The sequence below is a fragment of the Sarcophilus harrisii genome, chromosome 1, assembly GCF_902635505.1.
Source record: "Sarcophilus harrisii chromosome 1, mSarHar1.11, whole genome shotgun sequence".
Taxonomy (NCBI): Eukaryota; Metazoa; Chordata; class Mammalia; order Dasyuromorphia; family Dasyuridae; genus Sarcophilus; species Sarcophilus harrisii.
The window spans coordinates 59,542,753-59,569,556 of record NC_045426.1 but is presented as its reverse complement, the minus strand read 5'-3'; the positions used below and the strand labels follow the sequence as shown (position 1 = coordinate 59,569,556).

The 26,804-nt window shown below is 36.3% G+C and overlaps 1 protein-coding gene across 2 annotated transcripts in view; it reads right to left on the bottom strand.

Annotated features, from left to right (window-relative positions):
- RAB7A (RAB7A, member RAS oncogene family) overlaps positions 1–24,462 on the bottom strand; it is a 61,269-nt gene extending 36,807 nt beyond the window's left edge. For both annotated transcript variants that reach the window (XM_031956395.1, XM_031956406.1), the window contains exon 1: positions 24,302–24,462. The gene's annotated coding sequence lies outside the window, so the exon portion shown is untranslated. The remainder of the gene's footprint in view (positions 1–24,301) is intronic.
- Between the last annotated feature and the right edge of the window lie 2,342 nt (positions 24,463–26,804).

Genomic DNA, 26,804 nt, shown 5'->3' with positions numbered 1-26,804 from the left:
AATAAAATACAAATAATGTTAACCTGTGGTTTTCTAAGTAATTATTTAGCACAGAGGGAGCATGACACCACAGTCCCAAACTTATACATAGTTACACATGTAGAACACAACAGAATACAACAAACAAGCTCTCTGGATCCTGGAACTGCCTCATTTTTGCCTGGTATTCCATCTCTTAAGGTATCTGATATGTAATGAGCATTTAATAAATGTTGTTGATAGAATTTGGCTGTAAGTCTCTCCAGGAAACTTAATATTCCTTTCCCCCCTTCTTCATAGAGACTTCCTAATTTACGTGCTATATTGATTTGCATGCCTGTATTGATTTGTATTTTCTTATTGGACCATGGCATCACCTCCCTGATGAGAATGAAAAACAAATACAATGTTATAAACAAAACATGCATTTAAATGCTTGAATATCTATTTAGATCAAGGGAAAAATTCAAATTAACATATAGGTAAAATAGAAATTATTCAAAAAGCAACTTAACTATGAGTCAAAAAAGGGAAGATAGCATCAATGGTGATATAGAAGAATGAGGCTTTTATCTTATTGAACTCAAGATTCTCTAACAGAGAGCTAGCCCTCTGATATGTACTGGCCAAGTGATGCAAACAAGTTAATTAAGCCTCATAGAATGTGCCCAATCTGTACCAATGAAATTACAGGCCTAAACCCTATCCTAATAGAACTTATCTTCTCACCAGAACCACTGTAAGGAGCTATCTACATTTTATCTCCCTCATTGGATTGTAAACTCCTTAAGAGTAGGGAACTGTTTTCTGTTTTTCTTTAGCTCTCCAGGCTTAGCACAATGTCTGGCACATAGTAAGCACTTAAATACCTATTGACTGACCAGAAGACAAGAAGAATCATGGTATAACCACACAAGTAACTAACTACTTTAATAAAATTATAGATGAAAAAAGTCTTAGATGACTCAGCCCAGTTCCAAGGGCTAAAGTGTGGAAACATACCAAAAATAGTAAAATCATCGTGACCCCCAAATTATACAGTACTTTACAACTTACAATACACTTTCCTCACAAAAATCCTGAGAAATGTAAAAAAAAAAAAAATACCTACACTACTTTTCCCATGTGATAAAATATGGTTACTATTCATATTGGTTGAGTAAATGAATGGAGGGTTTGAGAAAAATTTGGCCTTGGTAAAAAGTATAAACTAATTATGTAAAAATAAACAAGCATATTCATCTCATTATCATATGGATTTGCTTTGTTTTTAATAAATGGTAAAAACTATACATGTACACCTACCCCAAGAATTTTCTTAAAATAATTTTCTTTATGATTTATCATCAGCAAATGATTTATGACTTATGATTTATCACCAGGGTCACATAAAATTTGAGTGAAAAGGGGGAAGTTTAAAAAGCCCTATTCTAGAACATAGCATCTCTAAGCAGGCAAAAGAAAGTTTAACAATGTCCCGAGATGCAACAGGGCCTCTCAAGTTCTATCCCACCTATCACTTCAGGACAAATCACTCAATTTCTCAATTTAAATTTATAAAGAGATTAAAAATTTTTAAATCCCCATAAAACGTACTTTTACTCTTTTCTATTAATTCATGTGAGGAAATATGGTTTATTCTAAAATTTTGGATAATTAATTCAAGTTTCAAATCTTATCCTAATTTTTTATTTCAAAAGCTGCTCAGGTCATTATTCCACATCTGACCAAATGTAATTACTCCCACTCCCTAGACTATTTCTTTCTTTCTTTCTTTTTTAATTTATCTATCAAATCTCTTTTAATATATAGCTTTTTATTTACAGGTTATATGCAGGAGTAATTTTTACAGCATTGACAATTGCCAAACCTTTTGTTCCAATTTTTCCCCTCCTTTCCCTCCCCCCTTCCCCAGATGGCAGGTTGACCAATACATGTTAAAATATGTTAAAGTATAAATTGAATACAATATATACAGCTTGTCCATATGTTTGGACATGTCCATACATATCCAAACAGTTATTTTGCTGTACAAAAAGAATTGGACTCTGAAATAGTGTAAAATTAGCCTGTGAAGGAAATCAAAAATGAAGGCGGGTAAAAATAGAGCGATTGGGAATTCTATGTAATGGTTCTTAGTCATCTCCCAGAGTTCTTTCACTGGGTGTAGCTGGTTCAGTTCATTACTGCTCCATTGGAACTGATTTGGTTCATCTCATTGCTGAAGATGGCCAGATCCATCAGAATTGATCATCATATAGTATTGCTGTTGAAGTATATAATGATCTCCTGGTCCTGCTCATTTCACTTAGCATCAGTTCATGTAAGTCTCTCCAGGCTTTTCTGAAATCCTCCTGCTGGTCATTTCTTACAGAAAAATAATATTCCATAATATTCATATACCATAAAATTTATTCAGTTGTTCTCCAACTGATGGGCATCCATTCAGTTTCCAGTTTCTGGCCACTACAAAGTGGGCTGCCACGAACCTTTTTGCACATAGAGGTCCCTTTCCCTTCTTTAAGATCTGTTTGGGATATAAGCCCAGTAGTAACACTGCTGGGTCAAAGGGTATGCACAGTTTGATAACTTTTTGAGCATAGTTCCAAATTGCTCTCCGGAATGGCTGGATGTATTCACAATTCCAACAACAATGTATCAGTGTCCCTGTTTTCCCACATCCCCTCCAACATTCCGCATTATCTTTCCCTGTCATTCTAGCCAATCTGACAGGTGTGTAGTGGTATCTCAGAGTTTCTTAATTAGCATTTCTCTGATTAATAATGACTTGGAGCATCTTTTCATATGGCTAGAAATAGTTTCAATTTCTTCATCTGAGAATTGTCTGTTCATATCCTTTAACTATTTATCAAACGGAGAATGGCTTGATTTCTTATAAATTAGAGTCAATTTTCTATATATTTTGGAAATGAGGCCTTTATCAGAACCTAAAACATTGAAAAATGTTTTCCCAGTTTGTTGCTTCCCTTCTAATCTTGTCTGCATTAATTTTGTTTGTACAAAAACTTTTCAATTTGATATAATCAAATTTCTAATCTAGTTTAGACACAGACATCAAGAAGAAAAAATATTCTGTAAATAATCATATTATCAGATGGAAGAGACAGATTACATACTACATAGGTTTCTTTAAATCCTTTTGGGTCTTGGATCCCTTTAATAAACTTCTCAGAATGTTTTCTAAGTCCATAAAATAGAACATACAGAATTGGCAACTAGGTGGGCACAGTGTCTAGAGTGCTCTACCTGATTTCAAATCCAGTCCCAGATTCTTAATAGCTGTATGATTCTGGGTAAGTCACTTAATTCTATCTCAGTTTCCTCATCCACAAAATGAACTGGAAAAGGAAATGTCAAACCATTCCAATATCTTTGCCAAGAAAATCCCGTTGTGAACAAAAAAACAACTTACCAACAACCACCTCTGAATTGGTATCACTCCACCCCATCCCACCCCCAATCTGGTATCTTCAAAAATGCTTGCTCAATCCATTCTTCCCACATGGAATACCTTCTTCTTTTCACCAATCATGTTATCCCCTTCTTTCAAAAAGGGAATTTTAGAAGCAGTTCGTGCAATGAATAGAGTATTGGTCCTGGAGTCAGGAGGACCTTAGTTCAAATCCAGCTTCTGAAACTTAACACTTAACTAGCTATGTGACCCTGGACATTTCACTTAATCCCAATTGCCTAGCCCCTCAAAAAATAAATTGAAGGGAATTCTCTGAACGTACAACTTCCCTATATCCCTCAATACTCTGTGAATGAACTTCATTTATACTCAATCGTACTTTGCCTTATACTTAAATATCCAGACATTACTCACAGGGATATACTTCCTGTTACTTTCCTAAAAACAATACTAGCTGCAAACTAGATAAAAAATTTCAACTCTAAAGAACCTTGTTTAGCTTTGTACTCTTTAAAAGTCTAAGAGCAAATTATCTCTTAACAAGACTATGAACCATTACATAGAGGGTTTTATACCTTGAATGCTCAAAAGTAACTTGACAAAGATGTGACTCTTTTCCAAAGTACCCCAACAGTCTCAAGTCTTCAACTGCTGAGTTCCAGTATACTGTATACAAAGAAGTGTAAAACAAAAGGAAAAAACACAGACCACCACCAATTCTGTCCTTACAGAGCTTACAACCCACTGGCAAACTATAACATATACACGAGTACATATGAGGCAATCTAATAAGGGACAACAGGAAGAAAACAATCTTACATACTGCAAACTGCAAGATAAAACCATTTGGGAAGAATCACTTAATAGAAGGAAAAAATGAGTAGTTATTGTGTGTATATAAGTATATCATGAAGCAATAACTGTTTACTGATATTTAGAGAATTTTAAAGTGCTGACAGCAAAAGGATTTAATCCTCCCAGAAAAACTGTGTTTAGAAGTCCAGCATCTCTCAGACAGATCAATACCAATAATCCTTTTAAAAAGCATAAAGATAAAACATGACTTAACGGTTTATTTTAGTCTATTTAAATTTAAAATTATAGGTTAATTGGGATGAAGAAGTGGAGCAAGCAAAATGCTGAAGCTATCATGACTATCAGAGACATGTGATACATATAAATTGTTTCCCAAACTATACTCCATATGATATGAATAAAAAAATCTGAAGAAAGATTTTAAGTATAGTAGTTTTTCCATCTAAAATGTCATACATAAAATTCTATCAAAAAGTCACTGTTGAGTATTGGTCTACTTGCCATCTAGGGGAGGAGGTGGGGGGAAGGAGGAGAAAAGTTGGAACAGAAGGTTTTGTAAGGGTCAATGTTGAAAAATTACCTACGCAAATATCTTGTAAATAAAAAGCTATAATAATAATTTTAAAAAGTCCTGAAAATCTGCAATATATATATATATATATATATATATATATATATTTTGTTTAACCTTCCTCCCCCCACCACCAAAAAAAAAAAAAAAATCACCATTGGCAAACTTCTGGATTAGTCTTTTTATCTTGCTTCAAAAATCCTTCCTTTCTCTCTCTATATATATCCCACATAAGGATAAATACCCAAACTCTCTCCTCCCAAACAAGTATTTATGAGTCATGCCAATCAATGTCCTTTAAATCTCAAACAAAGTGTTCCTTGGCAAAATTAATCTGAAAAATAGTGATATAGTCCCATTTCTTTATTTTTCAGAAGGGAAAATAATTCCAGTCTTTGGAATGAAATAAAATAAAAGGTTAAAAAAGAGTTTCTTACCTTGGGCTTTCTTCTGTTAAAAAAAAAAAAAACCCAAATAATTTAGACTCTAAATTTTTTATTTTTGCACTTTCAAACACAAGGAAAAAGACCAGAAAGCAAAGGAAGTGCATTTCAAATTCCAAATTTAGTGTTCTAAATACTGTGATATTACAATATTACAGCTTTCTAAAGTCTCAATTCTACAGGCTTCTTAAATTAGCTTCAACAGCATAAACTAAATGACTAAGAGGTAGTATTAATAAATAAACACAAGTCAAGTGCTTGCCTTTGTATACAGCACTGCTTCAATGTTATGAAAAGATAAGTCTAGTAAACTGCCTCGATTACTTATACTTGGTGTAAGGTTCTATTACTTCCAACTCCCAAATAAAAATCTGCATGAAAATTGTGGAAATATATTTAGAAAAATTACACGTTTAACCTATATTGGATTATTTGCTGCCTAGGGGAGAGGGGAAGAAGCAGGGAGGGTGAAAAATTAGGAACACTGATTTTTCAAGGGTGAATATTGAAAATTATTTTTGCATATATTTTGAAAAAGAGAAAGCTATTATAAAAAATAACACACAAATAAATAACCACACACACACCCACATAAGTGAATGTATATGGTGTACATGTATGGACTCCAAAGAGAAAAGGTTTCTAAAGTGGTGGTGATAGGGTGACATGAGGGTAAGATAGATAAGAATACAAGTTTTCTCACACTTTCCAGGGACTAGCCAACATCATGAGGAGTCTTCATTTGCTATCATTCATTTTTCCACTCTATTCATTCCATCAACTAGTATCCTATGCTATGAAAATTTCCAACCTCTCTAGCCTTCTGCACCAAGCAATATCTCCAAATTTATAATCCAATATCAGTAGCAACCATGCAGGGAAAAATTCTTCCATCTTATGCCTCTAGCAGACATGAATCCCATCCCTATTATCTCATCAATTTTCTAGATCCAATCAGGAGGCTCCCAGGTAGCAGCAGATAAGAATCCCTCTCCCTCAACTTCAAATCATCTCTCACAATGACACCAAATGAGTGTCCTTAAAGCATAATTCTGACCATTTCTCAAAAGATGTGCATAGCCTAGCTCTAATATTAAGTTGAAGTCAGGATAGTCTTGAAGAATGTCCTATTGTCCCCTCCATTTCTCCAATCCAATAAAAAAACTATTATGGTGATAAAGATGCTAAAGACATAAAGTCAAAGAAGAGAACACCAAAACAAAATGTTCATATTCTTCCCTTTGTATCCAACACTGATTCAAAGCAATCTAGTAAACGACTTTGACTACTTGTTTAAATATATTTGCTCACCCTCACCCACAACTACCCCCCCCAAAAAAATTGTCATCTCCATAAGGATATTTCCTCTATCAATATAAATTGCAAGTTATCCATATCCAATTTTGGGACTCCAAAGCATCTACAAGCAAAGCCTCAAGGAAAAATGAATGTTGGGTACAAATTCAAATAGAATCTTTCAAGGGATAGAGAGTTTTAAAAATATAATTTTTAATAAATAAAATGAGAGCCCTTGGGGGAAAAAAAAACCTATAAAACAAATGAGAATTTGTTTTAATTAATTAATACCTTGGCAGAACGATACAAAACCTTATCCAAAAAATAAATTTCCTGAAAACTAGGATGGATCAGAAACTAATGCTTCCATGAAAAATGAATATTAAAACAAAGTCAAGATACTGAAAAAGTAAAATATAGGTCTCTCATAGAAAACAATTAACCTGGAAAACAGAAAGGGGAGATTTAAAAATCACTGGAATACATGAAAGCCATGACCAGAAGAGTCTCATCATTTCAAGAAAGAAAACTGTCCCAATTCCCTTAGAAACAGAGGGCAAAATAGAAATAGAAAAACTTGACCAATCATTTCCTGAAAGAAACTCCAAATCAAAAATAAATAAATAAATTAAAAATTAAAAAAAAATTAAAAAATCATAGCCAAAATCCAAGTCACGGAACACTGCAAACAGCCACAAAGAGGACCAGAAGAGTCATAGTCAGAATCACATGTGACTTAGCAGCCACCCTATAACGGATGGAGTGGAGAGCTTGGAATACAGAAGCAAAGAATACTGGTTTACAACAAAAAATAACTGAGTGGAGACTTTGGAGTACAAACAGGATTAGAGAAACTAAATTCTTTCTTAAGGTAGTAAAGAGTTTAAACTTAGGGAGTGCTCATCAATTTGAGGGCTGGCTGAACAAATTAAGTTATATGTAGTGGAATTATTACTGTGCTCTAAGAAATGATGAAGTTAATTATTTCAGAGAAACATGTGAATACTTGTATGGACTGACACAGAAAGCAGAACTAGGAGAACAAATTATACAATGAAAACAACATTATGACAAACAACTTTCATCAGCCTAATAACCAACTACAATTCTAGAAGTCTAATGAATAAGCATACTATCCACTTCCTGATAGAAAGGTGAAAGACTCAAGAATTTGGAATCTGACTTTTCCCCTATAACTGAAAATTTGTTTTGTTTTGACTATAATATTTGTAAGAGATTGCTTTTCCTTTCTTAATTGGAAATGGGTGAAATAGTGAGAAAAATTTTTGAGGATTGAAAATAAATTTTTTTTGAGGCCATTGGAGTAAGTGACTTGCCCAAAGTCACAAAGCTAGTTAAGTGTTAAGGGTTTGAGGACAAATTTGAACTCAGGTCCTCTTGACTTCAGGGTCACTACTTTATCCACTGCCCCGCAATTCTTTTTTTTTTTTTTTTTTTTTTTTTAAAGAATCCTTAACCTCTAAAAACAAGAAATATGAAGAATTCAGAGAACCAGGGAGAAAAATGATACAGGAAAATACAATAGCTACAATATGAACAAAAATAAAAATAAAACAAAACTGAACAGTGTTGAAAACAAGATTAAAAAGAAAAGAATCTAACTTTTGGCCTGATTTTTCTTGTATAAAAAGACAACTATGGAAATATGTTTAAAAGAAATGCACATATTTAATCTATGTCAGATTATTTTGCTGCCTTGGAGAAGGGGGAAGTAAGGGTACTATCAGTCTTTTCAGATGAAGAAAATTCTAAAAAAAAATCATATAAAAACCTACTTGAAACGATGAACAGCTTTAGCAAAGTTGCAGGATATAAAACAAACCCATCATCACTAGCTGTATAATCACTCCTAGCTGTGTAATCATGGGCAAATCACTTAACCAATTGCCTCAGGAAAAAAAAAAAAAAACAATTATTTACGAGTAGGCTGAACTAATATAATAAAAATGACAATTCTACCTAAATTGGTCTACTTGTTCAGTGCCATACCAAATTGCCAAAAAATTATTTTATAGAACTAGAAAAAAATAGAAAGAAAATTCATCCGGAAAAACAAAGGTCAAGAATATCAAAGGAATTAATGAAAACACACACACACACACACACACACACACACACACGATGGTGACTTAACAGTACAAGACCTAAAACTATTACAAAGCAGCAGTCATCAAAACCATTTGGTATTGGCTAAGAAATCGAATGGTGAGATCAATGAAATAAGTTAGATATCTAGTATTGAATAAACTCCCAAACTCCAGTTTTTGGGATAAGAACTCACTTTTTGACAAAAATTGCTGGGAAAATAACTGTAACTGTAAATAATGTCATAAACTCAGCATAGATTTACAACTCTTACCCCCATACCAAAATAGGCACATCATTTGGGCATAATGACACCATAAGCAAATTAGGAGAGAAAGGGACAAATTACCTATCAGATCTATGGAGAAGGGACGAATTTATGATCAAAGAAGAATAAAAGAACATTATGAAAGACAAAATGGACAACTTTGATTACATTAAATTAAAAAGGTTTTGCACAAGTCATGATAATTGTGGAAATATGTATACAAGAATTGTATATAGTTAACATATATTGGATTATTTCTTGTCTAGGAAAAATGGTGGAAGAAGGGAGAGAAAAAAAATTGAAACACAAGGTTTTGCAAGGGTGAATGTTGAAAACTATTAAAATATTTTGAAAATAAAAAGCTTTAAAAAAATAAATTACAACTTAAAAAAAGGTTTTGCATAAACAAAACCAAAAGAAACAAGATTAAAAGGGAAGTATGAAGCTGGGGAAAAATTTTTTTACACTGTTTCTGATAAAGGTATCATTTCTAATATATATAAAGAACTCTGTCAAATTCATAAGGATTTAAGTCATTCCCTAACTGATAAATGGTCAAAGGATATGAACAGGCAATTTTCAAATGAAGAATTTAAAGCCATCTATATATAGTCATATGAAAAAAAATTTTAAATCACCATTTATTAGATATGTAAATTAAAATAACTCGAGGTACCAGCTCATACTTCTCAGATGGGCTAACATGACAAGAAAAGATAATGATAAATATTGGAGGGGATGTGGGAAAACTGGGACACTAATGCATTGTTGGTGGAGTTATAAAATGAAACAACTATTCTGGAAAGCAATTTAGAACTATGGCCAAAGTGCTATCAAACTGTGCATACCCTTTGATCTAGCAATGCCATTACTGGGTCTGTATCCCAAGGAAATACTAATGGAGGAAAAAAGACCAACATGTGCAAAAATGTGCAATAAATTGGAAAATTAGTAGATACTTATCAACTGGGGAATGGTTGAATAAGTTGTGGCAGATGAAGGTAATGGAATACTGTTCTATTCCAAAAAAATGATGAACAAGCTGATTTTAGAAAGGCCTGGAAAGATTTACATGAATCGATGCTGAGTGAAACAAGCAGAACCAGGAATACATTATACACGATGGCAAAAATGTATGAATATCGGCTATGAAAAACTTGGTTCTTCTCACTGGTTCAGTGATCCAAAGCAATTCCAATAGATTTTAGATAGAAAATATCCTCTATATCCAGAAAAAGAACTGTAGAGATTGAATGTAAATCAACACATACTATGTTCTTTTTTCTCCCCTCTTCCATGGTTTTTCCCTTTTGTTATGATTTTTCTCTCCCAATGGGTTTTCTCTCCCATGATTCAAAGCAATGTGTATCAAAAACAAATAAAATTTTAAAAACCTATATCAGAATATTTTGCCACCTTGGGAGAAATGAGAAAAATTTGGAACACAAAGCCTTACAAAAATGAATGTTTAAATCTATCTGTACATGCCATTTGGCCTCCCTTCATTGCAATAGTGGGAGACTATGAGTATGCAATATTGCATAGACTGTCATGTGCAGTCACTGCACTGATTTTGCTGAAGTGTCTTTTAAAAAGATGGCAAGAAGCATATATTGGGAAATGAATGAAAAAAACAAAAGGCAATCAGAAAATGATTAGTCAATAAACAAGTCTGTATTGATGTTCAATGTGAAGTTTCTAATAAAACATTTTATAAATAGGGAGGAAAGTTTAAGCAAAATAGACTGATTATTACTCTGGTTGCTACCTACCAGACTTTTACTCTGTAGCATGACAACTATTTCCCAAACAGTTTCAAGTTAGCTGTGCTTGATGAATTCAAGTCATCTGATCAGAATGAATTACCTCCTTAGGTCCTGAAAGAACTGGCAGAAATGAATGCTGAGCTACTGTCAGTTACTGTTTGTCCATCGTTCTCAAAGAGGACCATGACATCATCAGGGAGGCGATGCCATGACATGCAAGTAAGCTGAAGGGCTGTGCAAGGTCACCTGCCTCACTTTATTTTCTAAAATCAGCTGGGTCCAGTGGCCAGATATAGTTCAGGACAAGTGAAGATGGATGGAGTAGATCATCTTATCAGTAATATCTGAAAGATCACGGAGGAGAACACATTCCACAAAGATTGCAGAAGGATAAATGTCTTGACTTTTAAAAAAAGGATAGAAGAGGATTATAGATTTTGGGTCAGTGAGCTTGACTTCATTTCCTGTGAAAATTCTAGAAAGAATTATCAGAGATAGTTGCTAAGTATTTAGAAAAGAAAATTTGTGATTATAAAGAACCAGAATGGCTTTATCAACAATAAATCAAGTTGGACTTAACTCGCAGTATTTTGACAGGACTGTTGCCCAGCTCTATCTGACTTTCCTTGCCATGTTCTTGGAAAGATACTGGCATGATTTACCATCTCCCTCTCCAGCTCATTTTAAAGATAAAGAAACGGAAGCAAATAGATTTAAGTGAATGGCCTAGGATCACACAGCTAGTGTGACCAGATTTTTGCTGGGGTCAGATTTGAACAAAAAGATGAGTCTTACTGACTTCAGACCAGGCACTCTATCCACTGCACCACTTCGATGCAGACTGACAGGATTACTAACACTAGTAGATAAAGAAGAATGCTAGGGACTGAGCTTGCCTAAATTTTAGCAAGTTTTCGGTAAAGTCATCTCACATGTTTCTTAGAAAGATGAAGAAAAGATATGGACAGATTAGATGCTAATATAATTATTATTTTTTATTATAGCTTTTTATTTAGAAGTTATATGCATGGATAATTTTATAACATTGACAATTGCCAAACCTTTTGTTCCAATTTTCCCCTTCCTTCCCCCCGGCCCCTCCCCCAGATGGCAGGTTGACCAATACATATTAAATATGTTAAAGTACAAATTAAATACAAAATAAGTTTACATGTCCAAACAGTTATTTTGATGTACAAAAAGAATCGGACTCTGAAATAGTATACAATTAAGCCTGTGAAGGAAATCAAAAATGCAGGTGAACAAAAATAGAGGGATTGGGAATTCTATGTAATGATTCTTAGTCATCTCCCAGAGTTCTTTCGCTAGGTGTAGCTGGTTCAATTCATTCCTACTCCATTGGTACTAATTTAGTTAATCTCATTGCTGAAGATGGCCAGGTCCATCAGAATTGATCATCATACAGTACTGTTGTTGAAGTATATAAGGATCTCCTGGTCTTGCTCATTTCATTCAGCATCAGTTCATGTAAGTCTCTCCAGGCCTTTCTGAAATCATCCTGCTGGTCATTTCTTACCAAACAATAATACTCCCTAATATTCATATACCACAATTTATTCAGATGCTAATATAATTAAATAGGTTCAAAATTGGATGTATGACAGGTTTCAAAGGGACAGTGTCAACATGAAATTAGGTCTCCAGTGGTAGTGAGGGGTGATCTAACAAAGAATCACCACCACCCCCATTCCTCTAGATTTCATACCAATATTACCATTCATTTTAACTTTTCTTCCCTCTAATACTGAGCAGCTAGTTGGCGCAGTGGAAAGAGTTCAGGATCTAAAGTCAGGAAGACACACCTTCCTGAGTTGAAATCTGTTCTCAGATAAAAGCAAAAAATCAAGCTCTCCAGACTAAGTAACTACACTGCCCAATCTAAAGAATCATTTTGCATGTTTCACTAATTAAAAACTTTTTGTGGTTTTCTATTGTCTACTGAGTAAGATATGCTCTTGGTCCCAGTATTCTAGAAACTCCATCATTCTAGGATCCTAACCTACCTTTTTCATATCACCTTTTACTTCTTGAGAAACAAACCAAAACCATTACTTTACTTTCAATTGTAATCTTTTTTACACACCACCCCCACCACTTCTACTTATAAACCCTATGCATTATTTGATGCCCAGTTCAAATGCTATCTCCCTTCATTTAGTCTTCTCTTATTAGTCCAGTCAAAGTTGTCTGACACCTTAATTCCTATTGATAAATGAGTCATAAGATATGAAAACAAGACAATATTCAAAGGAAGAAATTTAAGTTATCAAATACCCGAAAAAAGTGCTCCAAATCATTAATAATTAATAGGAAAATGCAAATTAAAAGAGGAACTCTTAAGTTTTACCTCTGGCTGCTGAGCAAAGCTGACAAAAATGAAAGATGACCAATATTGGAGAGACTAAAGAAAAACAAGTATATTGATGCACTGTTGGTATAGTCATAAATTGGTTCAGGCAATATGGAAAGCAATTTAGAACTATGTCCAAAAAGTCGTTCAGAAAAAAAAAAAAACTGGAAACCAAGGGGACAACTAAACAAATTATGGTGTGGAAGTGTAATAAAATACTACTTGTCATAAGAGATTATGAAAAGGTCAGTTCCAGTAAAACTTAGGAAGATGTAGATGATTTGATGCAAATCGAATTAATTAGAACAATTTACACAATAACCACACTATGTAATAAAAGGGGGGAGTGCCAATCATGATTCCAGAGACTTCTTAATGAAGAATGCCATCCACCGCCTCTGATAGAGATATAACAGAACAAGGTTCTCAGTGGTCTCACTCACTGTCATCTTTTGGACACAATCATTATATGGGAATTTCTTTTGCTTGACTTATGAAAAAAAAATCAGTATTTTAAAAATTTCTACAAAGAGGATTTAATTTGTGACACATATGTTTAACTATCTTAACTATTTTTTCCAAGTATAAGGCAATATCTCCTTTAGCAAAGAATGAAAATTCCCAGAGACAACATATCTTTATTCCCTATCCCCACAACCCTCGATGACACATTCTTTTTCAAGAGAAATCAATTCATCTATGAAAAGCTTAAGATCTCTCAGCATACCTATTCACACTGTAACAAAATTACAATCAGTATGCTGTGTAGAAGTTTGCCTAAAGATGAGAACATTATAAATTTATTCAACAGAAACAATGTGAATGTCATATATATGTTGTGTAATGGTCTGTTAAAGGCAAAAATTGTTACTACCATTTGCTGTCAAAATGCTACAATTTCTAATAATTAATTCTAATAGTCCAGGGACTATTCTTACTAGGGGAAAGTAAAGTGCATTGAATGCTGCTGGTGCTATCTACTACTATGTTAGTAGTTACCTTAGAGTAGTCACCTCAGAGATATTATAGTCCAATATCAGAGTCAGATCTACCAGCAAGAAGAGATCCAAATTATTAGTGGAAAAACAAGCTCAAGCTGAGATTAAAATAATACTTGGTAACTGGTATAAATATTTGCATGAAAATTAGGAGAGCAAGGGATGAAGTTTGTTAAGATCGTATATTTTAAGATCAGCACGAGACAGGAATTCAGGTTAGGGGAAAATCGTCAGTCTTTATTCTCAGTGAAGAAGGATCGGAGGTGGAAGAGAATCGGCGATAGCAATGTGTGCAGCTGAGTCAAGAAGCTAGCTCGACCAGCAGCCACACAACTAGCAGCTCGGAGTCTCGAACTCAGCCCAATCTCTCCCAGCTTGTCTTCTTCCCTCTCTGCCTCCACCCACCAAAATCATCATTTCCTATACAACACATCAGGACTTGCAAGGAGAGTGGGCAGGGACCATTCTTAATCCAATCATGTATATTAATAGAGTATAGCCCAATTACTATCTAGCCTCATGTACTTGGGACCTCAGTGCATCAGCTCAAACCTCAGCCCATAACAGAAGTTTATCTACCTGTCAGATCTTTAGAAAAGGAAGAAATTTATGGCCACAAAAGAAATAGAGAACATTATAAAAAGCAAAATGGATAATTTTGATTATATTACATTAAAAAGTTTTGGCACAAACAAACCCAACTTGGCCAAGATTAAAAGGGAAGCAGAAAACTGGGAAACATTTACAGCCAGTGTTTCCAATAAAGGTCTCATTTCTAAACTATATAGAAAACTGACTCAAATTTATAAGATTGTAAGTCATTTCTCAATCGATAACTGTCAAATTTCATTAAATTTATTAAATTGAAAAATTACCAACAATTTTCAGATGAAGAAATTGAAGTCACTTCTAATCATATTAAAAAATACTCTAAATCACTACTGATTAGAGAAATCTAAATTAAGACAACTCTGAGATACCAATTTACACCTCTCAGATTGGTTAAGATGATAGGAAAAGATAAATTATAAATGTTGGCGGGAATGCAGGGAAAGTGGGACACTAACACATTGTTGGTGGAGTGATGAAATGAGCCAATCAAAAATCTGGTTGAACAATTTGGACTATGCTCAAAGGATTATAAAACTATGCATACCCTTTGATCCAGCAGTGTCTATATTGGGGTCTGTATCCCAAAGAGATCATAAGAGGGAAAATATTTCTGTAGTGGCAAGAAACTGGAAACTGAATGCCCTTCAGTTGGAGAATGATTGAATAAAGTTATGATATATGAATGTAATGGAATATTATTGTTCTATTAGAAACGATTAGCAGAATGATTTCGGAAAGGCTGGGAGAGACTTGTACGAACTGATGCTAAGTGAAATCAGTAGAACCAAGAGAATATTGTACATAGCAATAAGATTATGTAATGATCATTTCTGATACACATGGATCTTTTGAAAAATGAAGTGATTCAAGCCAATTCCAATAGTCTTGTGATAGAGAAAGCCATCTGCATCCAGAGGGAGGACTGTGAGGACAATATGGATTGCAAACACAGTATTTTCACCTTTTTTTGTTGTTTGCTTGCTCCCCCCCCCTCTTATTTCCCCCCACTTTTTGGTCTCATTTTTCTTGTGCAAGTATGATAAGTGTGTAAATACATATAGAGCAATTGTACATGTTTAACATATATCGGATTACTTACCATCTAGGGGAGGAGGGGAAGGAAGGGAGAAAAATTTGGAACACAAGATTTGCAAGGGTGAATGTTGAAAATTAACTTTGCATGTATTTTGAAAATAAGTTGTTATTCTTAAAAATTTATTTAATTAAAAAAAGAGAAATTAATATTGAAAATTATCTTTACATGTAATTGGAAAAATAAAATACTATTGAGGGGAAAAAAGAAATCATGAGCAGGGTGATTTCTTACATTAACTGATGTTGTGTGAAATGAGCAGAACCAAGAGAACATTGTCCACAGTAATAAAGATTATGTGACAATTAACTGTGAAGGACTTGGCTCTTCTCAACAATATGGTGATTCAAGGCAATTTCAATAAATTCAGGATGGACAATGCCATTCACATCCAGACAGTAAACTATGAAGACTGAGCATAATATTTTCATCTTTTTGCTTGTGTTTTTTTTTCCCTTTTGATCAGATTTTCTTGCACAATGTAACAAATATGAAAATATGTTTAAAAGAATTGTACATATTTAATCTATATCAGATTGCTTACTATCTTGGGGGAATGGGAGAAATAAGGGAGGGAAGGAGAAAAAATATAGAACCAAAAGTCTTAAAAAAAAAAAAAAAAAAAAAAAAGAATGTTGACAGTGAGATGATTGTCTTAGTTCCAATTGTTCAGTGATAAAGAAAGACATATACATCCAGAGAGAGGCCTGTGGAAATTGAGTATGGACCACAACATAACATTTTCACGTTTGCTTACATTTTGTTTTTCTTCTCAGGTTATTGTTTTTTTTTCCTTTCTCTAGATCCAATTTTTCTTGTGCAGCAAGATAACTGTGTAAATATGTATACATATATTGGATTTAATATATATATTTTAACATATTTAACATGTATTGGACTACCCTGCCATCTAGGGGAGGTAGGCCGGGGGGGGGGGGGGGGAAGGGAAAAAACTGGAACAGAAAGTTTTGCAAGGGTTAATGTTGAAAAATGTTTTGTAAATAAAAAAGCTTTAATTTAAAGAAAAAGAATGTTGAATACTATTTTTATATATATGTTGAGAATACTATTGAAATTTTTAAAGAATCCAAAAACTTGTATTAAAATGATATTACTAAAACTTCTCTTAAAACTGCTTCTAAATGAGCAAGAAGATCAAACCTAGAAAAAGAATTTTTTTTTTTAAATGCTGTTTTTCATTTATTAACCACCAACATAGCAGACACTAAGCTAAGTGGTGGGAATAAAAAACTTCAAAGGAATCCCTATCCTCAAGGAATATACTAACACAACTTACACATATAAGGAAATCTTAAAAGAAATGCTAGAGACAACTAGGAGGCACAATATAGAACGCTAGGCCTAGAGTCAGTAAGACCTGAATTCATATTTGAGTCCAGCACTAGTTCTATGACTGGAGCAAGGCACTTAACCAATGTTTGTCTCAATTTTCTCATCTGTAAAATGGGGACAACAGGATCTAGCTCAAACAGTTGTTGTGAGGATCAGTGGATCACATAGCAAGCATTGCATAAATATTAACTATCATTATCATTATCATTATATTAAATTATATATTTGTTATAATCTGGTGAGGGCTCAAGTAATTGGACAATATGGAAAGGCCTCAGTGAGGTTAGGACCTGAGGCTTGTGTTTTAAAAGCTAGAGATCTATAATTCCAGACCAGAGGAACAATTTGTGCAAAGGCACAGAAAAAGGAGAAACAATGTCACAGATAAAGAACAGGAAGCAGACTAGTTTGCCAAAAGCCTAAGTTACTGAAGAGAAGTTATTATATGCCCAATAGAGGAGTCTGTAGTTCATTGTAGGGGCAAACCACTAGAATTTTTTTTTTTTGGGGGGGTAGTGTCTTAATATAAAAAATAATAAGTGTTTTGGATTTGCTAAATTTGAGATGTCTATGGAATATCTACTGAGAAGTTGTCAACCACCTATGGAATATTTTTCCCTAGACATCCTGAAGACACTTCAAACCCTTCATCTTCCCCTTCTCTTCTGAACTTCCCAGCCCTTCTAGTCACTGAGGTCAGAATCATGCTCAGTTTTTCCCTCCCACATCCTGTCAATCCTCCATTCACGCAATCTCTGGCATCACTTCCCTTCTTCGCTTACAGAACTAGACTCCAGGTCCATATAACCTATTACTACACCTATTATAAATAGCCTTCTGTCCTGGGAAGCTCCAGTCTATCCTTCACATAGCAGCCAAACTAATATGCCTAAAGGGCTGGTCACATAACTCTTGCTCAAAAGTTCTGATATTCTTCACTGTCTCAGATAAAAAACAAATTCCTATTCAACATTTAAAGTCCTACACAATTAAACTCCAGACTGTCTTTCCAATATACTGCGCATTATTCATCTTCACCATTCTACCTATTAATAGCTATAATAATAGATAGGATTTATATAGCACTTTAAGGTTTGCAAAGTATTTCACATGTTCTCTTATTTGTTCCTCACAACTCTCCAAGGCAAATGCAATAATAGCATCTCCTATTTTAAATGAAGCTGAGAAGTTAAGAGTTGCCCAGGGTCCTGCAGCTAGGTACTACCTAAGGCAGGAATTGAATCTAGGGCTTCCTGATTCCAAAGTCAGCCCTATCTACTGTACCATCCGACTGCCATGACATTCCAGCCAAACTGATCAACTTGATGATCCTCACATACAGGATTCCATTATTTTTCTCCATGTCTTTGCAGAGGCATGGAATATCATATCTCCTTATTTCCACCTTCTCAGTGCTGCACTCCAGTTTGAGGCATGTATGTGTACATGTAATTCCCCATCCATCTCAAACACAGGCCTCTACCTCTTCCTCTCCCTCCCCCTCCTCCCTCCCCTCCCCCAGGAACCAAAGTCAACATCTGGTACATATATGGTGCAATGGATACAGTGCCAAGCCTGGAATCAGGAAGACTTATCTAGTTCAAATCTGGCATCTGACACTTAATAGCTGTGAACCTGGGCAAGTCACTAAGAAAACTCCAAATGGTGTAATGCAGAGTTAGATACAACAGAAGTAACCAAACAACAAAAAATTATGTACCTATACAGTACAGTATTCGTTTGGACTGATGGGGAACTGGAGCTCGAGAGAACAAAGATATGATATACAGATCAATCATCTGCAGAGGTAATTAGACTCACAGGCTGCGCCACCACTAAATACAAAGAAAAAGCAACAGGACAGAGTTCTGAGGTATATACAGTGACTTGAGGACAAAGCAGAAACTGAGATTGATGGTCCAAGAAAGGAGACTGGGTAGTGTGCACAGCAGACAGATTAGGAGAAAAACCCAGAGAGCAGTGTCAATAAATGAAAATCAAGAAAAAAAGAGAAGACCATCTGGGAGGGGATAATGTTAAACAATGCAGAAAGGTAAAGAATGAGGAATAATTAAGGCCACGAGATTTAGCCATGAGACCCAGACTGACAAAATTTACTTCAAGTATTTAAAATATTAAAGAATAATGAAAGTTTATGCTGAATCTGGAGTCGAAAATCAAGAATATATTACTATTTCCTGTTTAATGCCATTCCTCTCAAACTATAACTACAACCCATTTTTACAATTTTCACTATATTGATTATATTCTCATAGGTATTACTGTATGTTTTTAGATAGTTTGTATGTGTTTGTGTGTGTCTTGCTCCCTAGATAGACTAGACTGCAGGATCTGAGTCACCCTCCCTTAGCACCAAGCAGTACAAGTTTCAACACACTGCCAGCACCCAGTTCTCCTTCCCAGCTTCTCCTTCACTGACCTGAATTCACAGAAAAGTGGTTCCATTTGAACAAAGATCAGCAGCAGCAGCAGCACAGCCCAGGGAGAGCTCTTTGGAACAGTTTACTGAGCGCCCTGAGGCAGATTACTTACTCTCCCAGGTTTGGCAAAGCTGTTTCCCACTGACAAAGAAGCACTAGAAGGGAAGAAAGCCACAACCAAGCACTGTGACTAATCCTCAAGACTGCAAGAAGCTTCCAGTCTACTAAAGGATAAAAACAAAAACTAAAATGGATACAAATACCAGAATCTGAACACAAAGGACAATATGTAGGCAATTTGGGACAACTGAGAACCGTGGCCCTGAAATTAGGAAACTCTGAGTTCAAATCCTACTTTAGAGACTTAAAGCTCCAGAAATCTCTATCTGTTGGACAAATCTTTTAAACTCAGACCTTGAGTTTCTTCATCTATAAAGGAAAAAATGTGTACAATAGTCCTGAACAGAACTGTTGAGGAAAGCATTTTACAACCTTTAAGATACTATAAAAGTATAAGTTATTAACATTTTCCATAGTTACATATTCTCTTGAAAACCGTAAAGATATAAAAATAGTTGTTCTCTTCCATTCTTAAAAACTAAGTAAAGGATAAATCAAATATGAATTTGATTAGTTCAATAGCTATAGAGTAGTTATCATAAAGAAAGCAATGCCTTACATATATTTAGAATAAATTGTTTTTCTTGTGTTTTCAATTTAGGGGGAGGGGGCAGGAGGAAGAAGTTTAGGGTGAATGTAAGAAGGTGGATTTTGACTGATCAAAATAAATATTTTTTTAAAAAGCAACAAAGCAATTAGGACAATTAAAAAGAAGAAATCCCTGAGAGTGAGGGGGAGAAACATATTTTTAATATAATAGCATGAATACAAGTTAAACCATATGTAATTTACTCATTATTTTGGAGAATTCCTAAAGTGGGCATTTGTTTTCATCTTGTTGACACAATTTTGCTGTGTCCATGGAACTTACTGCTTGGCACTGTGCAAAGTGAGAAGCAGAATCAGTTAGATTGATCTCCACAGCAGTGGTGACATCACTTTTTAAAAAAAACACATAGCAGAGGTCCTTCTGTCCTCTTGCATGAAGTAAATAATTTGCAATAAAGTAAGAAACGAAACAAAATTTTAATTCCTAAAATGAAATATTTTGAAAAGTCATTCTTAAAAGTTGCTTCTGAAAATTGCAGCCCAAAGTTGAGATCTCAAATTTAAATATATCTTTGTAAGGAGTAAAAAAGTTCCAAATTCAACAAACATTTCTTTGACCTGTTCATATGTCATATCTGACATCCCACTCACCTTTGATTTGTAGCTCATACAATTAAGTGCAAATGGTAACACTTTGGAGAATTTTAGGAGAAAGAGGGCACACTATTTTCCCTATTTTCAGTATAAAAAGTGGGAAGAAAATCATGGCAAGAAAAGTGAAAATGTGGGGGCAGGTAATTTTGAGATTAACACATTGCAAAATGTTACTGCAGCAAACTGCAGATGGAAGAGCAAAGAAATCTATTTAAAAGGAATTAATAGATAGTTTGATAATCCAAAGAAATAGAACTGAGAATTCAATAACAATGTTATATGAGATAAGGCAATAGGCTTTGGAATACAGGGTCTGAGAAGAAAAGAGGCACTTGTTTCTAACCCATAAGACTTTCAACAGAAGATGACATCAGTGCCAAGTAAACTATTGTTTAGCCTTAATAAGAAGGAAGCCTCCTCCTAGCTTCCATTGCCAGCTGTTGGCTCCTTAGTTCAGTATCCACGAAAATTTGTCATAGCTCTATGTTTAAATTATTTTAGATTGTGGACTAATACTGGGATCTCCTTAGCTGTTGGGCAGTTTTCAGGAGGTACAAAACACAAATTTCAGGTCAGATCACTGTTGATACCTCAAGTTATATTTTGCATCAATTTGCCTGATACATAAAAATGTAAATCACACCTACAAACTTTAATTTACATTGTTTCCTTCAAAATTTGGTACATTCTCAAGAAGGGTAAAATCCTCAAATTAAATAAATGGCTGGGTTGGGAGAGGGGAGAATTTTAAGCTATTTATTATTTATGTTTGTTTATCTGTTTTTATTTTGATTGCTCCCATTTTGTAGGCAACTCTGATTCAATGTCGAATGGCTGAGGGGCTTTATGATCATAAGGTTTCTAAGCAAAATCAAAGTTAGTAAAAAAAAAAAAAAAAGCAGAGAAAATAAGCACCACTATTTGGAGGCTGTTTCAGATATAAAAGTGTTCCTTCCTTAAGTAATTGCAAACAATCATATCAGATAAAACAGGATCAAAATGCTGTTCTTCCAAAAACAATATTTCTCTGATCTATATAGTCTCATTATAAATCTCTCAACAAAAATCTTTCTTTGGACTAAGAAAAAGAAAGGAGAGCTATTGGCCTTTCACATGGGCAACATTTTAACAAATGGAAAATGTAGCTGATAGGCTATACCCCAAGTGTGCAAACTCAATCACTTCAGCTAAAGAAATCAGGAACCTAGCCTATAAGTAGTGAAACTGTTTCAAATCTGTCAGTAAGTACATTTCAACAAATGATTAACAAGTACAGAGTAGAAAAAAAATTGTAGAAATGTTTTTGACAAAAAAGCATGGCTAAAACAACAAAGGAAAGAAATATTACCTAATCTCCCAAATTAAAGCTTTACTTTAAGCAATAACTGAAGCCCTAGGGGATAATTTGTCAAAGGTACACTGGAAATATTAGTTTCTTTCAAAATTTAACTTACACATTTCCCTAATTCATCAAATTCCAATTATAACCTAAATTATTATGTCAAGTTTTTAACCTGGATTGATATGAGTAAGAAAAAAAATTTAATAGCTATTTTCAAGCTATATGTTTACATGTTCCCCTTTGGAGAATAACAGTTTGTATGTTTTCAAAGTTTCGTCATTTCACTGCATATTCCTATTCAAAGTTATTCCATACAAATTCTTGAAAACAAAAAATGTCATTTTCAATCTGGAGAACAGTATCTGATAGCAATATTCCTTTATAAATCTAAGGAAGACTAAAAAGTAATTTGCAGACAACAAAAAGCTGGAATTACTATTTCAAATTAAATTTCAAGTTACTAAATCAAGTAAACTAAAGAAGTTAAACTACTTCTTTTCCACAAACCTATCTTGTGCTTTTATCTAGAATCTCCCCAACACAAAAATAATCTCTAGTTATAAACAGTCTCTACTTATAAACCATTCTTTAAAGCCAAGTAAATATTCGAACATGTGTGTGTACACACACAAGGAGATTTTAAATATTAGGCAGCTTTAAAGATAACCTTCTCTTGGGGAAAAACCATTCAAACTCAAATTATTCATCCTCTTGATACAAGGTTCACTGCTCTCATCAAGAAATATTTGAACACCCACTACAGGCAAGTTACCCCACTAACTAACTACCAAGTTCTCATATACATCTGGAAAGACCTCAGTTCTCTAAAAAGAATACCAATCAGGACAGACTTTATTAATCCACGGATGACAAGTCATGTGTTTAAATCAGCTGCTAATGTCACAAGGAATAGACAGTATTTATTCTCAGTATCCAAGGAGAAGATGACGCTTTAAATGGGAGCAGGAACATTCAAACACACTAAGATCGTTCACTCTATCTTTATTAAAATTCAAATTATAGTAGTATAGGTAAGCAGGTACAGACGGCCAGCTTCCAAGTCTCACTTTATCTTGTAACAAAGGTAAGTATCCTGACAGCCCTCAAGTGCTCCTAAGTTAACTGGCACTATTACAAGGGTGTACTTGAAGTAGCAACTGCCCGCTGAGTTAGTGGCTTTAGCAAAGAACTGTTCCTTGCAGTAGAAGAGGCTCTACAAAAGCTTCGCAAAAACATCAGACAGCACGAGCTTCAGGATTCTATTCAAAATGTCTATTTTACCTGCTACACTCGGCAGGATGACCAGAGAAAGCTGCTGCCCAAGAGCACCCACCCCAAGCCCGAGCTCTACAACTTCACCCACCGAAGAGCCACGACGCCGGAGCACCTGGGGATCACAAAGAGCCGTCCCGCCTGCTGAGGGGTCTCCCCAGTGCACAAGGGCAAGCACACCAGCCACATGACCCGGACTGATTCAGCTTGACTCAGGTGTTCGGGGAAGCCTCTCCCAAACAAAAGAATCGAGTTTAAGAACTTGATGAGCTCGCAGCCTTGACACTCGTGACAAATCCCGCACACCCGATGCAAGCGGGGCAACTGTCACGGGGTGCTGCCGTCTCGTCGCCGCTCCCCCTCCGCGGACCACCGGCTCCCCGTCGCGGAGGGGCCGCCGAGGCTCCTGCCGGCGGGACGCCAGGCCGACATTCTGCCCGACCTTACCTCCGGCTGCACCGAGCGCGGCGGCCCCCCGCTTCCGAGATCCTCCCCACCCGCGGCACCCAGCGTCGAATAAACACTCCCAAGGCAGCCGGCCGCACCGGCCCCGTCCCCGGGAAAGAAGGGCGAGCCCCCGGCCCCGGAAACTAGCCCGTCCCGGAGCCGCTGCTTCTGAGCAGGGCTCGGACCCCTCCCACGAGGCCCCGGACCCCCCGCTTCACTGCCCGGGGAGCCAGCGCGGCAGGACTCCCGGCCCCCGGGCCAGGACCTTCGTTAGGCCCCGGCGCCCGGGGACGGGAGAGAGAAGGGCGGAGGGGCCCGGGGGCGGGCGGACAGGCGGACGCACGGAGGGGGCAGCTGGGCCCACGGCTCACCGCGGGCGAGAAGGCGGGAGGCTCCTCCGGAAGCTCGGGAGCGGTGCCGGATGCGTCTCGAGAGCTCGGTGAGCAGGGCAGCAGGGGAGGGGACACTCCGAGTCCACTCGATGGGGCTCCTTCTCCTTCACCTCCTCCTTCTTCTTTCACCACCGCCGCCGCCGTCGCCGCCTCGGGCTTTATGGCCAACACTAGAGCTCCGCTCTCACTTCCGCCACCGCCGCCGCCCCGAGCGGAAGTGCATGTCACGAGACCCTCCACGCCAGGGCCCACCCCGTACGTCCGTACGCCTGACACTAACCGGGCCCGGCCGCGCTGTTGAATCACGTGAGTGAAGATGGCGGCCCCCATTCTTAGACCAACAGTCTAAGGGGAACGCCATGTTGGACCCCAAGCTGACCTTCCCGACTCCGCCCCGGAGAGGGAGAAAAAGGAAGCAATGACAGATTCTCCTTGTAAGTGTCAGTGTGATGGCTTCCCCTCGCCACGACAGAGCCCAAGGGTAGGATTCTCCCTCGGGGCTTCATTCATGCATTTTGTCCAACGAGGATTTATTAAGCTCCTACTGAATGCCAGTTCTAAAGAGGTTTCACGGGCAAGCCATGTGACTCCACAAATAAAACATTTATTTAGCACTTACTGCATGCAAAGCTCCGGCTGTACACATAGAAAAAAACAATTCCTGCCTTCTTTTTTAAAAAAGGAATAATATTTTGCCCACCTGCATTTTGGATTTCCTTCACAGGCTAATTGTACAATATTTCAGAGTCTGATTCTTTTTGTGCAGCAAAATAACGGTTTGGTTATGATACTTATTGGGTATCTAATTTATATTTTAATATATTTAACATCTACTGGTCATCCTGCCATCTAGGGGAGGGGGTGGGGGTGGGGGTAAGAGGTGAAAAATTGGAACAAGAGGTTTGGCAATTGTTAACGCTGTAAAGTTACCCATGCATATAACCTGTAAATAAAAGGCTATTAAATAATAAAAAAAAATTAATAATAGCTTTTTATTTTTCAAAATACATGCAAAGATAGTTTTCACACCCTTGCAAAACCTCGCATCCCAAATTTTTCTCCCTCTTTTCCCCTATCCTCTCTCCTAAACATCAAATAATTCAATATAGGTCAAACATGTGCAATTCTTCTAAACATATTGAGGAATTTACATCCTAAGATATTCCACTGAACCTCTGCAGGTACTTTCTGGAAGGCCCATGAGCTTGAAGGGGATGGAGATGGGTGGAAATTACACTTATTTTTGCACCAGCCTCTCAATGGAAAATTCATTATTGTGAAGCCTGCCAAAGAGAGAGTCCATGACACAGAGGATTCAAGGAAGGAGGGTGGTACCATCCACAGAGATGAGGAAAGGCTGGATTTTAGGGAAAAGATGACGAATTTTGGACATGTTGGGTTTGAGGTGATTGAACACCATATGGTAGGTACTGTGCTGGTAAGTGCTAGGGAAACAAAGGTAAATAGACATTCTCTAGTCTCAAAGAACTAACACGGTGAGGGGTAGAAACAGGCTACAACATATGTGTAGGTAAGTAAGTACAGGATTATTTGAGGAGGAAGAGAGCACTGAACTGGAGGAATCAGGGAAGGGTTCATGGAAGGAAGAGATGACGCTGGCACTGAAGTGTAAAGGAAAGAGGGGGTGAAATCTAGACACCTGGGGAAACCCCAGGTCGAAGTCTACAGCAGGTAGTTGGAAAAACAGGCCTGGAGTAACTATAGGAAGAGATTGGGACAGGAGTTACCCATTTGGAAATCTGCTTTAGAAATAGGAGGTGAAGCCCTGTCCTGCATGAGATCATTAAGGGTGAGAAGGAGGGAAAGAATGTTGTTATATGACAATGCGGGTCAATGAATAAATCTCTCATTAGTGAGGCAGACTAAAAATATTAAAGAAATTCTGAAGAGGAAGAGAGACAGAGAAAAAGAAAGAATGTGGTAGTCCAGTAGTTCTAAATTTAGAGTTTTAACCAGACTTCAAAGATGCCAAGGTCATCCACTGCATCCTAGGCCATCCTGGGTCATCCTGTCTGGTCCCTGAACTGGAAGAGAGAATGAGGTCAGCAACTTTGTACAATTCTGCCTCACTTAAATCCAATTCGTGAACAAGACATCATTCTGTGAAACCACCAGTCCTCTTTGAAAAGGAAGAAAAAACAACAAATTTGGAATAGTGCTGTTTTCCAATCCTGGCTCTCCTCCTTAATATTTTAGGAAAGTATCACTGTGGACAATTCATTTAACCTCCATGGTCTATCAGTTCCTCATCTATAAAATATAAAGTCTAGACTCGATAACCAGGGGATTTCATTAGATTACCCAAATAGATGTTTAGCTCTAAATCTAAAATCCTATAAATATAGGAAGTCAGGAAAGATTCTGGGTTTTGGAAGATCTTCAATGTGCTTAAACACTTTCTTTAGGTATTCATTCGTGAGATCTCTGAGCCTTATAACTGGTGGCCAGCCTACTTTCTTCC